A 13,975-nucleotide genomic window follows, 5' to 3' on the forward strand; every position below is an offset into this window, starting at 1 on the left:
TGGTCATCCCTAACTGCCCTCCCCTGCAGGTCTGGTCCCCCGTAACTGCTCTCCCCTGCAGGCCTGGGCCCCCCGCAACTGCCCTTCCCTGCAGGTCCAGTTGCCCCCAACTTCCCTCCTCTGCCAGCCTGGTCACCCCTAACTGCCCTCCCCTACAGGCTTGATCACCCCCAACTGCCCTCCCTTGCAGGCCTAGTCCCTCCCAACTTCCCTCCCCTGCTGGCCATCTTGTGGTGGCCATCTTGTGTCCACATGGGGGCAGCCATCTTGTGTGTTGGAGTGATGGTCAATTTGCATATTACTCTTTTATTAGATAGGATCTTTTATTTTTAATTTGTTTTCTTTATTATATTTTTTGTTTTTATTTTTTTGCATTATTTTTCTTCATTCTATTTTTATTGTTATTTTATTGTACCTTATTTTTTTATTTTCTTCTTATCCACTCATTCTTTCTACCTCCTCTATACTGAACTAAAGTCCTCCACCTATTCATTCAATTCCTTAACCTTCGTATCTGTAAATAACCTCTGCCTCTACAGATTCTTCCCCCTCCCCTTTTTAATATGGGTGTTTGTTGTTTGCATTTTTTGGTTTATCTGTTTGTTCTATGGTGTTTTCTCCCCATATATTTTGTTCTTCTTTTTTCTTATTTTTTTCGCTCTTACCTTTTTTTCTTTTCTAGATATCATTTTTGCTCTCTTTTATCTTTCCTAATTCTCTTTTCTCTGCTGGTTACTTATATTGTGGTTATCAGTGTTGTGAGTACATTTGTGCTTTGTTCCCTTTGTGTCATGTCTTGTTGACTTGTATTTTGTGCTGTTCAGTCAACATGGCAGAGAACAAGCCACATAACCAGACACCCTGCATCTACAAATGGGACAATAATACTCAAAACCCAGCTACATCAAGAGAACCCAAATATCACAGGTAGGGGGCATCCCTAGATTACCCAGCCCAGAAGACTAAAGAGATTGCACCACTGGGTCCCACAAAATATCAACTATATAAGACAAACTCAAAATATCTGGGTGGCATAGCAGTTTAATATAATACATAGAAACAATAACAAAGGAACAACAATATTGGGGAGACAAAGAATTTGTCAGAGAAAGAATTCAGAGCAATGCTTATAAGGATGCTGAAAAGGATGGAAGACAAATTCAACATGTATAAGAATCAAGAGGAAATGAAGAAGAATCAAGAGGAAATGAAGAATGACATAGTTGCAATAAAGAACACAATGGAAAGTTTCAACAGTAGACTATAAGAAGCTGAGGACCACATCAGTAAGTTCGAAGACAAGGTTGAAAAAACACCCAAGCACAGCAGCAACTGGAGAGAAAACTTAAAAAGCAGGAAGGGAGCTTTTGGACAACACAAAACAAAACAAAATCTACATAATAGCGGTACCAGAAGGAATAAAAGCAGAGCAAGGAATTGAAAACCTGTTTGAAGAAATAATGACAGAAAACTTCCCTGATATTGGGGGGTGGGGGGGAAGTGACACAAGTCCAAGAAAAGCACAAGGAGTTCCAAACAAGATGAACCCAAAAAGACTGACACCAAGACACGTCATAATTAAATTAGCAAACATCAACAACAAAGTAACAATCTTAAAGGCTGTACGAGAGAGACAAAAAGTTACCTACAAGGGATCTCCCATTAGACTATCAACTGATTTCTCAACAGAAACACAGCAGGCCAGAAGGGAATGCAATGAAATATACTAAGTAATGCAAAGCAAGGGACTAAATCCAAGAATACTATACTCAGCAAGGCTATCATTCAAAATTGAAGGTGAAATCAGGAGCTTCACAAGACAAAAAAGAGCTAAGGGAATATATTACCACCAAGCCAGCAATGCAAGAAATGCTAACAGTACTGCTGTAAAAACAAGAAATAGAAAGGGAAGAAGAAACACAGACATAAAAATAAAAATGATGACAAATAAGTACCTATCAATAAGAACCTTAAATGTAAGTGGATTAAATGCTCCAATCAAAAAACATAGGGTAGTGGAGAAAGATGGCGACCGGCAGGAAGGTAGGGAGAGAGAGAGTGTGAGTGAGGAACCCATAGAGGAGAGTGTAGATGTGTGTGGTGTGTGTGTGTGTGTATGAGATAGGGTCAGTTAGATTCTGCAGGTCTTCCAAGGGGCTCCCGAACAGGGCAGCCCTAGACGGCGGAGCCCCGCGCACAAAGCGGACACTTCTCGGCGGCTGGTGCGGACGCAGAGACCACGCCATCTTGGGAAACAGAGCAGCCCGAGACTCGGATCCTGGCTTCTGACACAAACCAGGGCCCTGCAGCCACTGGGGACAGAGAACTGCTATCACAGCTTCAGACAAACAAACAAGAATCCAGACTTCCCGGCAGATTTCCGTGAGTCAAAGAGCCTATCCCCCTCCTCGCAGGCGCTGATAGCGCCATAGTAACTGATAGACCCGCCCCTCCCCCAAGCTGCTGAGCGCCCACAGGGGTGCGGAAAGCGCCATAGTAACTGATAGACGCGCCCTTTGCCCAAGCTGCTCACAGGCGCGTGCACAGACAGCGCCATAGTAACTGATAGACCCGCCCCTGGCCCAAGCTGCTGAGCTTTGCGCAGGGACGCGCTCCCTCTTAGGGAATTCGGCGCACGCTCGCGCACAGGACAGAAGCAGCTCCCCGTCGGGGAAATCTGTCAGTGCGCACAGAGGGCTCCCCTTCGGGGAATTTGGGGGAATTTGGCTCGCGGGGCACAGCTCCCCCTTCGGAGATTCTTAAAAGCGTGCACAGAGGGGCTTCCCTTTGGGGAATTTGGCGCGCAGGACGGACTCCGCCCCCCTTCTGGGACTTTGGGAGAGTGCACTGAGCCGGCTCACCTTCAGGTTTTTAAGAATGTGCGCTCTAGCCGGTTTGGCTCAGTAGAGAGAGCACACACAGGACGCAGCCCCACTTCAGGGAATTTGGCACGCCGGACACAGCTGCCTGGGATCCCTGACTCACAGCGCATTCACACTAAGAGCCAGCGACCCCAATTGTTGGTGCGTGCACACACAGGGACCCTGATTCTCAACGAGAAACCGCACAAGGCAACAGAGACTTTGACACTCGAGTCTTGGTGCAGACACAGGGAAACTCTGACTCCTGGCACATGCTAAGGATCTCATTCTCGGCACATACCAACAGTGTGGTGCAGACAGGGCCCCTGATTCTAAATGTGCACACGAGACCACACGGAACACTGGGGACACTGATCCTGGGCAAGTTTGGTTCCCACCAACCAAAGACAGTCACACGTCCTAGTGTCAGAGCACTTCAGTGAAACTAGGGTGGAGCGAAGTCCCCACAGCACACGGCCCAGGTCCACGCAAACAGAAGCTTGAGCTTTCTGGTAATAGCCAGAATGGGGAAACGAAATAACTCACAGAGGAAAGAAAATGTGGAGTCGCCAAGAAAGGAAATTAGTGAAAATGAAGCTTGCAACATGACCGAAAAGGAGTTCAGAGTAATGGTCATGGAATTTATACATCGGATGGATGAGAAAATCAACAACTTATGCAAGAATCAGAAGAAATGAAAAGTGATATAGCTACAATCAAAAACACCATGGAAAGTTTCAACAGTAGATTACAAGAAGCAGAGGACCGAATTAGTGAGTTAGAAGATCAGGTACAGAAACAAGCTCAAGCTGAACAGCAATTGGAGAAAAAAAATTAAAAAGCAGGAGGAAAGCCTAAGGGAGCTTCGGGACAACATGAAACGAAGTAACATGCATATAATAGGGCTGCCAGAAGGACAAGAAAAGCAGCAGGGATTAGAAAATCTATTTGAAGAAATAATGACAGAAAACTTCCCGGATATGGGAAAGATAAAAGTTACGCAAGTAAAGAGAGTCCCAAGCAGGATCAACCCCAAAAGACCCACACCAAGACATGTCATAATTTCAATGGCAAATATAAATGATAAAGAGAGAATCCTAAAGGCGGCAAGAGAGAGACAGAGAGTTACCTACAAAGGAACACCCATCAGATTGTCAAATGATTACTCATCAGAAACACAACAAGCTAGAAGTGAATGGAAGGAGGTATACAAAGTGTTGCAAAGCAAAGGACTGAATCCAAGAATACTATATCCAGCAAGACTATCAATCAAAATTGAAGGGGAAATCAGGAGCTTTGCAGACAAAAAAAGCCTCAGGGAGTTTATCACCACCAAACCAGCAATGCAAGAATTGCTAAAGGGAATACTGTAAAAAGAAGAAATAAACAGGTAAGAAGGAATACAGACACAAAAATAGATATGACTGCAAACAAATACCTTTCAGTAATAACTTTAAATGTAAACGGACTAAATGCTCCAATCAAAAGACATCGAGTAGCTGAATGGATAAAAAAACACGACCCATATATATGCTGTCTACAAGAGACCCACCTCAGAACAAGAGACTCACACAGATTGAAAGTGAAGGGATGGAAAAATATCTTTCAGGCAAATGGAAATGAAAAAAAAGCTGGGGTAGCAATACTTATATCTGACAAAATAGACCTCAAAGTAAATGCCATAACAAGAGATAAGGAAGGCCACTTCATAATACTAAAGGGAGAAATCCAACAAGAAGAAATAATTCTGGTAAACATATACGCTCCCAATATAGGAGCACCCAAATACATAAAAAAACTCCTGGAGGATATCAAGGGAGAGATTAATAGCAACACAATCATAGTAGGAGACTTTAATACCCCACTATCACCACTGGACAAATCCTCTAAACAAAAAATCAGCAAAGAAACAGCAATCCTAAATGACTCACTAGACCAGATGGAATTAATTGACATCTTCAGAACATTTCACCCCAAAGCCACAGAATATACATTCTTCTCAAGTGCACATGGGTCATTTTCAAAGATAGACCATATGCTGGGTCACAGGCAAAGTCTCTTCAAATTCAAGAAGATAGAAATTATATCAAGCATCTTCTCAGATCACAGTGGCATAAAACTGGAAATCAACTACAATAAAAACAATCCAAAGAAATCAAACACATGGAGACTAAACAGCATGCTATTAAACAAGGACTGGGTCACCAGAGAGATCAAGGAAGAAATAAAAAACATCATGGCAACAAATGACAATGAAAACACAACAATCCAAAATCTATGGGACACAGCGAAAGCAGTCTTGAGAGGGAAGTTCATAGCTCTACAGGCCTATTGCAAAAAACAAGAAACAATGGTAATAAATTACTTAACCCTACAGCTCAAAGAGCTAGAAAAAGAGCAGCAAGAAAAGCCCAGTGTAACCAGAAGGAAGGAAATAACAAAGATCAGAGCGGAGATAAATGACATAGAGACCAAAGAAACAATACATAAGATCAACAAAACCAAGAGCTGGTTCTTTGAAAGGATAAACAAGATTGATGGACCTCTAGCCAGGCTCACCAAGAAGCAAAGAGAGAGGACCCAAATAAACAAAATCAGAAATGAAAGAGGTGAAATAACAACAGACCCCGCTGAGATACAAAGGATTGTTACAAAATACTACGAACAACTCTATTCCAACAAACTGGACAATCTGGGGGAAATGGACATATTCCTAGAAAAATATAACCTTCCAAAAATCAATCAAGAAGAATCTAAACAGCTCAATAGGCCAATAACTATGGACGAAATTGAAGCAGTCATCAAAAAGCTTCCAGCAAACAAAAGCCCGGGGCCTGATGGCTTCACAGGAGAGTTTTACCAAACATTCAAGGAAGAACTAAAACCTATCCTCCTCAGACTATTCCAAAAAATTCAAGTGGAAGGAACACTTCCAAGCTCCTTCTATGAAGCCAGCATCACCCTAATACCAAAACCAGATAAAGACAACACAATGAAAGAGAATTACAGACCAATATCCCTCATGAACATAAATGCCAAAATCCTCAACAAAATTCTAGCAAATCGGCTCCAGCAGTACATCAGAAAGATCATACACCATGACCAAGTAGGATTTATCCCAGGAATGCAAGGATGGTACAATATCCGCAAATCAATAAACGTGATACATCACATAAACAAATTGAAAGATAAAAATCACATAGTCATATCAATTGATGCAGAAAAAGCATTTGACAAAATCCAACACCCTTTCTTGATAAAAGCTCTCAACAAGGTGGGAATAGATGGCTCATACCTCAACATAATAAAAGCTATATATGATAAACCCACAGCAAACATCATACTCAATGGACAAAAACTAAAGACATTTCCCCTAAGAACAGGAACAAGACAGGGATGCCCACTCTCACCACTCCTGTTTGACATAGTACTGGAAGTATTAGCCATTGCAATTAGACAAGAAGAAGAAATAAAAGGCATCCAGATTGGAAAAGAACAAGTAAAGCTGTCTTTATTTGCAGACGACATGATATTGTACATAAAAAATCCAAAAGACTCCGTCAAAAAACTCATAGACTTAATAAATGAATTCGGCAATGTAGCAGGATACAAAATTAACGCCAAGAAATCTATGGCCTTTCTATACACCAATAGTGAACTTACAGACAGAGAGACTAAAAAGGCAATCCCATTTACCATCGCACCAAAAAAATTAAGATACCTAGGAATAAACTTAACTAAGGAGGTAAAAGACCTATACACGGAAAACTACAGGACACTGAAAAAAGAGATAGAGGAAGATGTAAACAGATGGAAGAACATACCATGTTCATGGATTGGTAGAATCAACATCATTAAAATGTCCATACTACCCAAAGCAATCTATAGATTCAATGCACTCCCCATTAAAATACCAACGGCATATTTCACAGACCTTGAAAGAACTCTCCAAAAATTCATCTGGAATAAAAAAAGACCCCGAATAGCCACAGCAATCCTGAGAAAGAAGAATAAAGTAGGAGGGATCTCAATACCAGATTTCAAGCTGTATTACAAAGCCACTGTTCTCAAAACAGCCTGGTACTGGCACAAGAACAGACATATAGATCAATGGAACAGAATAGAGAATCCAGATATTGACCCAAACCACTATGCTCAATTAATATTTGACAAAGGAGGCATGAACATACAATGGAATAAAGACAGTCTCTTCAATAAATGGTGTTGGGAAAATTGGACAGATACATGCAAAAAAATGAAGCTTGATCACCAACTTACGCCATACACAAAAATAAACTCAAAATGGATACAGGACTTAAACATAAGACGGGAAACCATAAAAATACTAGAGCAATCCACAGGCAGCAAAATGTCAGACATATGCCAAAAGAAATTCTTCACTGACACTGCCCCTAGGGCAATGGAAGCTAAAGAGAAAATTAACAAATGGGACTACATCAAAATAAAAAGCTTTTTCACAGCAAAAGAAACCATCAACAAAACAACAAGAAGGCCCACTGCATGGGAGAACATATTTGCAAATGGCATCACTGATAAAGGTTTAATCTCCAACATCTACAGGCAGCTTATACAACTTAATAAAAGGAAGATAAATGATCCAATAAAAAAATGGGCAACAGACCTAAATAGAATCTTTTCAAAAGAAGACAGAAGGAAGGCCAAGAGACACATGAAAACATGCTCAACGTCACTAATTATCCGAGAGATGCAAATCAAAACAACAATGCGGTACCATCTCACACCTGTCAGAATGGCTATCATCAACAAATCAACAAACGACAAGTGTTGGCGAGGATGCGGAGAAAAAGGAACCCTCGTGCACTGCTGGTGGGATTGCAGACTGGTGCAGCCACTGTGGAGAACAGTATGGAGTTTCCTCAAAAAACTGAAAATGGAACTCCCATTTGACCCAGTAATCCCACTCCTGGGAATATATCCGAAGAAACTAGAAACACCAATTAGAAAGGATATATGCACCCCTATGTTCATAGCAGCGCAATTCACCATAGCTAAGATTTGGAAACAGCCTAGGTGCCCGTCAGCAGATGACTGGATCAGAAAACTGTGGTACATCTACACAATGGAATACTATGCTGCCATAAAAAAGAAGGAATTCTCATCATTTGCAGCAACCTGGGAGGAATTGGAGAACATTATGTTAAGTGAAATAAGTCAGTCAATGAAAGAAAAATACCACATGATCTCACTCATTTATGGATAATAAAGAACATTATAAACTTGAACAAAAAGATAGATACAGAGACAGTAAAGCATCAAACAGACTGTCAAATTACAAGGGGAAGGTTAGGGAGAGGTGGGGGAGATAAGAGATCAATCAAAGGACTTGTATGCATGCATATAAGCATAACCAATGGATGCAAAACTCTGGGGGGTGGGGGCATATATGGGAGTGGGGTGTGGGGAGGGCAATGGTAAGATATGTACACATATAATACCTTAATAAAAAAATTGAAAAAATGAAAAAAAATAAAAAAAAAAACATAGGGTAACTGAATGGATAAGAGAACATGACCCATATATTTGCTGTCTACAAGAGACCCACCTCAAAACAAAGGAGTCACACAGACCGATAGTGAAAGGATGGAAAAAAATTTTTTCAGGCAAATGGAGATGAGCAAAAGGCTGGGGTAGTAACACTTATATCAGACAACATAGACCACAAAGTGAAGACAATAACAAGAGATAAGGAGGGCCACTTCATAATACTAAAGGGAGCAATGCAACAAGAGGATATAACCCTAATAAACATATATGCACCCAATATAGGAGCACCCAAATACATAAAAAAACTTCTGGAAGATATCAAGGGAGAGATCAATAGCAATGCAATCATAGTAGGGAACTTTAATACCCCATTGACACCACTGGATAAATACTCAAACAAAAAAATCAGCAAAGAAACAGCAATTCTAAATGATTCCCTAGTCAGATTAAACTAATTGAAATCTTCAGAACGTTTCACCCCAAAACTACAGAATATACATTCTTCTCAAGTGCACATGGAACATTTTCAACAATAGACCACATATTAGGACACAGGCAAAGTCTCTTCAAATTCAAGAGGATAGAAATCATAACAAGCATCTTCTCAGATCACAATGGCATAAAATTAGAAATCAACTATAATAAAACCAATGGGGAAAAAAGCAAACAATTAGAAGCTAAATAGCATGCTATTAAACAATGATTGGGTTATCAAAGAGATCAAAGAAGAAATAAAAAGCATCCTGAAAACAAATGACAATGACAACAATCCAAAATCTATGGGACACCATGAAAGCAGTCCTGAGAGGGAAGTTCGTAGCTCTACAGGCATACCTCAAAAAAATAAATAAATAAATAAATAAAAAGATAATAAATTATCTAACCCTACAACTTAAAGAATAAGAAAGAGAGCAACAAGAAACGCCCAGAGTAAGCAGAAGGAAGGAAATAATAATGATCAGAGTGGAAATAAATGACATAGAGATCAAAAACATAATACAAAAGAGCAATAAAACAATCCCATTTACCATTGCAACAAAAAAAATAAAATACTTAGGAATAAACTTAACTAAGGAGGTAAAAGACCTGTACTAAGAAAACTATAGGATGTTGAAAAAAAAAAGAGATAGAGGAATACATAAACAAATGGAAGAATATATCGTGTTCATGGATTGGTCGAATCAACATCATTAAAATGTCCATACTACCCAAAGCAATATATAGATTCAATGTAATCCCCATTAAAATACCAATGGCATATTTCATAGACCTGGAACAAACTCTCCAAAAATTCATATGGAATAAAAAAGACCCCGATTAGCTGCAGCAATCCTGAGAAAGAAGAACTAAGTTGGAGGAAACACAATACCAGATATTAAGCTATATTACAAAGTCACTGTTCTCAAATCTGCCTGGTACTAGCACAAGAACAGACATATAGATCAATGGAACAGAACAGAGAACCCAGAAAATGACCCGAGCCATTATGCTCAATTAATATTTGACAAAAGAGGCAAGAGCATACAATGGAATCAAGACAGTCTCTTCAAAAAATGGTGTTGGGAAAATTGGACAGATACATACAAAACAATTAAACTAGACCACCAACTTACACCATACACAAAAATAAACTCAAAATGGATAAAGGACTTAAACGTAAAACAGGAAACCATAAAAATTTTAGAAGAATCCATAGGCAACAAAATATCAGACATATGCCGGAACTGGTTTGGCTCAGTGGATAGAGCGTCAGCCTGCGGACTGAAGGGTCCCAGGTTTGATTCCGGTCAAGGGCATGTATCTTGGTTGCGGGCACATCCCCAGTGGGGGGGTGTGCAGGAGGCGGCTGATCGATGTTTCTCTCTCATCGATGTTTCTATCTATCTCTCTCCCTTCCTCTCTGTAAAAAATCAATAAAATATATATATATATATATATATATATATATATATATATATATATATATATATATCAGACATATGTCGTAGCAACATCTTTACCAATACAGCTCCTAGGACAATGGAAACTAAGGAGAAAATAAACAAATGGAACTACATCAAAATAAAAAGCTTCTGCACAGCAAAAGAAACCATCAACAAAACAAAACAAAAAAAAAAGCCCACTGCATGGGAGGACATATTTGCCAATGTTATCACCGATAAGGGTTTAATCTCCAAAATTTACAGGGAATTCATACAACTTAACAAAGGGGAAATAAATAATCTAATAAAAAAAAATGGGCAAAGGACCTAAATAGATACTTTTCAAAAGAGGACACACAGTAGGCCAAGAGACATATGAAAACATGCTCAAAGTCACTAATCATCTGAGAGATGCAAATCAAAACGACAATGAGGTATCATCTCACACCTGTCAGAATGGTTATCATCAACAAATCAATAAACAACAAATGCTGGCGATGATGTGGAGAAAAAGGAATCCTCGTGCACTGCTGGTGGGAATGCAGATTGGTGCAGCCACTGGGGAGAACAGTATGGAGATTCCTCAAAAAATTAAAAATGGAACTCCCATTTGACCCATTAATCCCACTTCTAGAAATATATTCCAAGAAAACAGAAACACCAATCAGAAAGGATATATGCACCCCTATGTTCATAGCAGCACAATTTACAATAGCTAAGATTTGGAAACAGCCTAAGTGCCCATCAGCATATGAGTGGATTAAAAAACCATGGTACATCTACACAATGGAATACTACACAACTGTAAAAAAGAAGGAACTCTTACCATCTGCAACAGCATGGATGGACATGGATAGCATTATGCTAAGTGAAATAAGCCAGTCGGAGAAAGATAAATATCACATGATCTCACTCATTGGTGGATTATAATGAACAACATAAACTGATGAATAAAAATAGAGCCATAGTCATAGAAGCATCAAACAGACCATCCAAACTAAGAGGGAAGGAAGGGGAGGGGGGCAGGTAAGAGATCAACCAAAGGACTTGAATGCATGCATATAAGCATAACCAATAGACACAGACAGTAAGGGGGTAAGGGCATGTGCTGGGGGGCTGTGAGCGCCTGGGGAGAGGTCAATGGGGGGAAAAGGAGACTTATGTAATAATTGAAACAATAAAGAATTTAAATTTTAAAAAAGATCACAATGAGATACCATCTCACACCTGTTATAATAACTGTTATCAGTAAGACAAGAAATAACAAGAGTTGGAGAGGATGTGAAGAAAAGAGAACCCTCATACACTGTTGGAATGTAAACTGGGATAGCCACTGTGGAAAACTTAAGAATAGAGTTAACTGTATGACCCAACAATCTCTTTTCTGGGTATCTATCCAAAGAATTGAAAATATTTATTCATAAAGACATGTGTACCCCTATGTTCATTGCAGCATTATTCATGGTGGCCAAGACATGGAAACAACCAAAGTGTCTTTCAATAGATAATTGGATAAAGAAGTTGTGGTACATATATACAATAGAATACTACTCAGCCATAAAAAAGAATGAAATATTGCCATTTGTGACAACATGAATGGATCTTAAGAGAATCATGTTAAGTGAAATAAGTCCAACAGAAAAGGATAAGAACACTATGATTTCACTCATATGTGAGATATAAAACAGAAAGCAACACATGAACAAGCAAAATAAACAAACTCATAGATACAGACAATAGTATGGTGTTTACCAAAAGGGAAGGGGGAGAAGAGAATGATGGAGAGGGTAAAGGGTGTCAAATATATGGTGGTGAACACATGATGCCATATACAGATGATCTACACTAATAAAAGAGAAAGATGCTAATTGACCATACCTCTGCTACACCCACAGCCAATCAGGAGTGATATGCAAATTAACCCAACAAAGATGTCAGGTAAATTTACATATGCAGGTGGAGCAGGCAGCACCTGACGCTCCCCCCGGGGTCCAGGCCGTGATCGGACCCGGGCAGGCGGCACCAGCAGCGCCTCACATAGCTAGTGGGGTCCAGGCCGCAATCGGGGACCTGGGTAGGCGGGGGTGGCCAGGGTCTCCGGGATCACTGACTGCCCCCGGGCCACCTGCAGACACCAGTGGACAGGCCCGGGTTGAACATTTTAATGAAAATGGGATGCCTGTGCCCTGCCCCACCGCGCCCTGTCTCTGGCGAGGAGAGGAAAGTGGGAAGTTAGGAGGCACCCGGGCTCAGAAACCTGCAGGTGCGCTACCAGGAAGAGGTGCTGAACCATGAGGATGCAGAGGGCTGGCTGATGGAGGCGCGCAAAGGTGCAGATGAGGCGGCTCTCGCTGGCGCTGAGCTGGAAAAGTGAATCGACAGCCTGATGGATGAAATCGCCTTTCTGAAGAAGGTGCACAAAGAGGAGGTCGCCAAGCAGTATGCTCAGATCTCCGTGGAGATGGACGAGTTCTCCAAGTCTGACCTCTCCGCCACACTCAAGGACATCCGCGCCCAGTACGAGAAGCTGGCTGCCAAGAACATGCAGAATGCTGAAGAATGGTACAAGAGCCGCTTCACCGTGCTGACTGAGAGCGCTGCCAAGAACACCTATGCGGTGCGCACCACCGAGGACCAGGTGTCCGAGAGCCGCCGCCTGCTCAAGGCCAAGACCCTGGAGATGGAAGCAAGCTGAGGCATGAACGAAGTGCTGGGAAAGCAGCTGCAAGAGCTGGAGGATAAGCAGAATGCCGACGTTAGTGCTACGCAGGACACAATCAACAAATTAGAAAATGAGTTGAGAACTACAAAGAGTGAAATGGCATGATATTTAAAAGAATACCAGGACCTCCTCAATGTGAAGATGGCTTTGGACATTGACATTTCAGCTTACAGTAAACTCTTGGAAGGTGAGGAGACCCGGCTCAGTTTCACCAGCGTGGGAAGCATAGCCAGTGGCTACTCCCAGAGTTCCCAGGTCTTTGGTCGATCTGCCTATGGTGGTTTACAGACCAGCTCCTACTTGATGTCCACTCGCTCCTTCCCTTCTGACCAGGAGGAGCAGATTGAGGTGGAGGAGACCATTGAGGCTGCAAAAGCCCAGGAAGCTAAGGATGAATCCCCCTCTGAAGGATAAGCTGAAGAGGAGAAGGAGAAGGAAGTGGCTGAGGAAGAGGAAGGAGAGGAAGAGGAAGAAGGTGCCAAGGAAGAATTTGAGGATGCAAAGGAGGAAGAAGGAGGTGAAGGTGAAGGAGAAGATGCCCAAGAAGCTGAGGACGAGAAGAAAGATGAAGGTGCTGGGGAGGAGCAAGCAACCAAGAAGAAAGATTGAGGCCCCCTTTCCTTAATTATTTCAGGAATAATCCTCCTGAAGCCAGGTCAACCCCATCACCAACCAAGCAGTTGAGTTCCCGATACTATATGAATTAAGAAGTCAATATATATATAACATTCTAAGGTGACTCAGGTTGGACATTAAATGTTGTGCTATGACTTTTCTCCTTATGCAGAGTATCTGTTTGCTTGCAGAGTGGCTTCCTGGCTTCCTGACAGCCTGTGCATGGTCCACGCTTATGAGTTCAGGAACTATGACAATGTGAATAATTCAGATGTTTACAATAAAAACACATGAATACATGAATTGGTGGTTAGAAATTAAAGACCTCA

At 41.1% G+C, this 13,975-nt stretch overlaps 1 pseudogene across 1 annotated transcript; it reads left to right on the top strand.

The window, feature by feature from the left end:
• Window positions 1-829: 829 nt before the first annotated feature.
• LOC307112513 (neurofilament light polypeptide-like) lies at window positions 830-13,640 on the top strand (annotated as a pseudogene). The gene is made up of 2 exons: window positions 830-927; window positions 12,563-13,640. The product of its transcript is annotated as a neurofilament light polypeptide-like (transcript).
• Window positions 13,641-13,975: the final 335 nt, after the last annotated feature.

The sequence above is a fragment of the Cnephaeus nilssonii genome, assembly GCF_951640355.1.
Source record: "Cnephaeus nilssonii genome assembly, chromosome: 16".
Lineage (NCBI taxonomy): Eukaryota > Metazoa > Chordata > Mammalia > Chiroptera > Vespertilionidae > Cnephaeus > Cnephaeus nilssonii.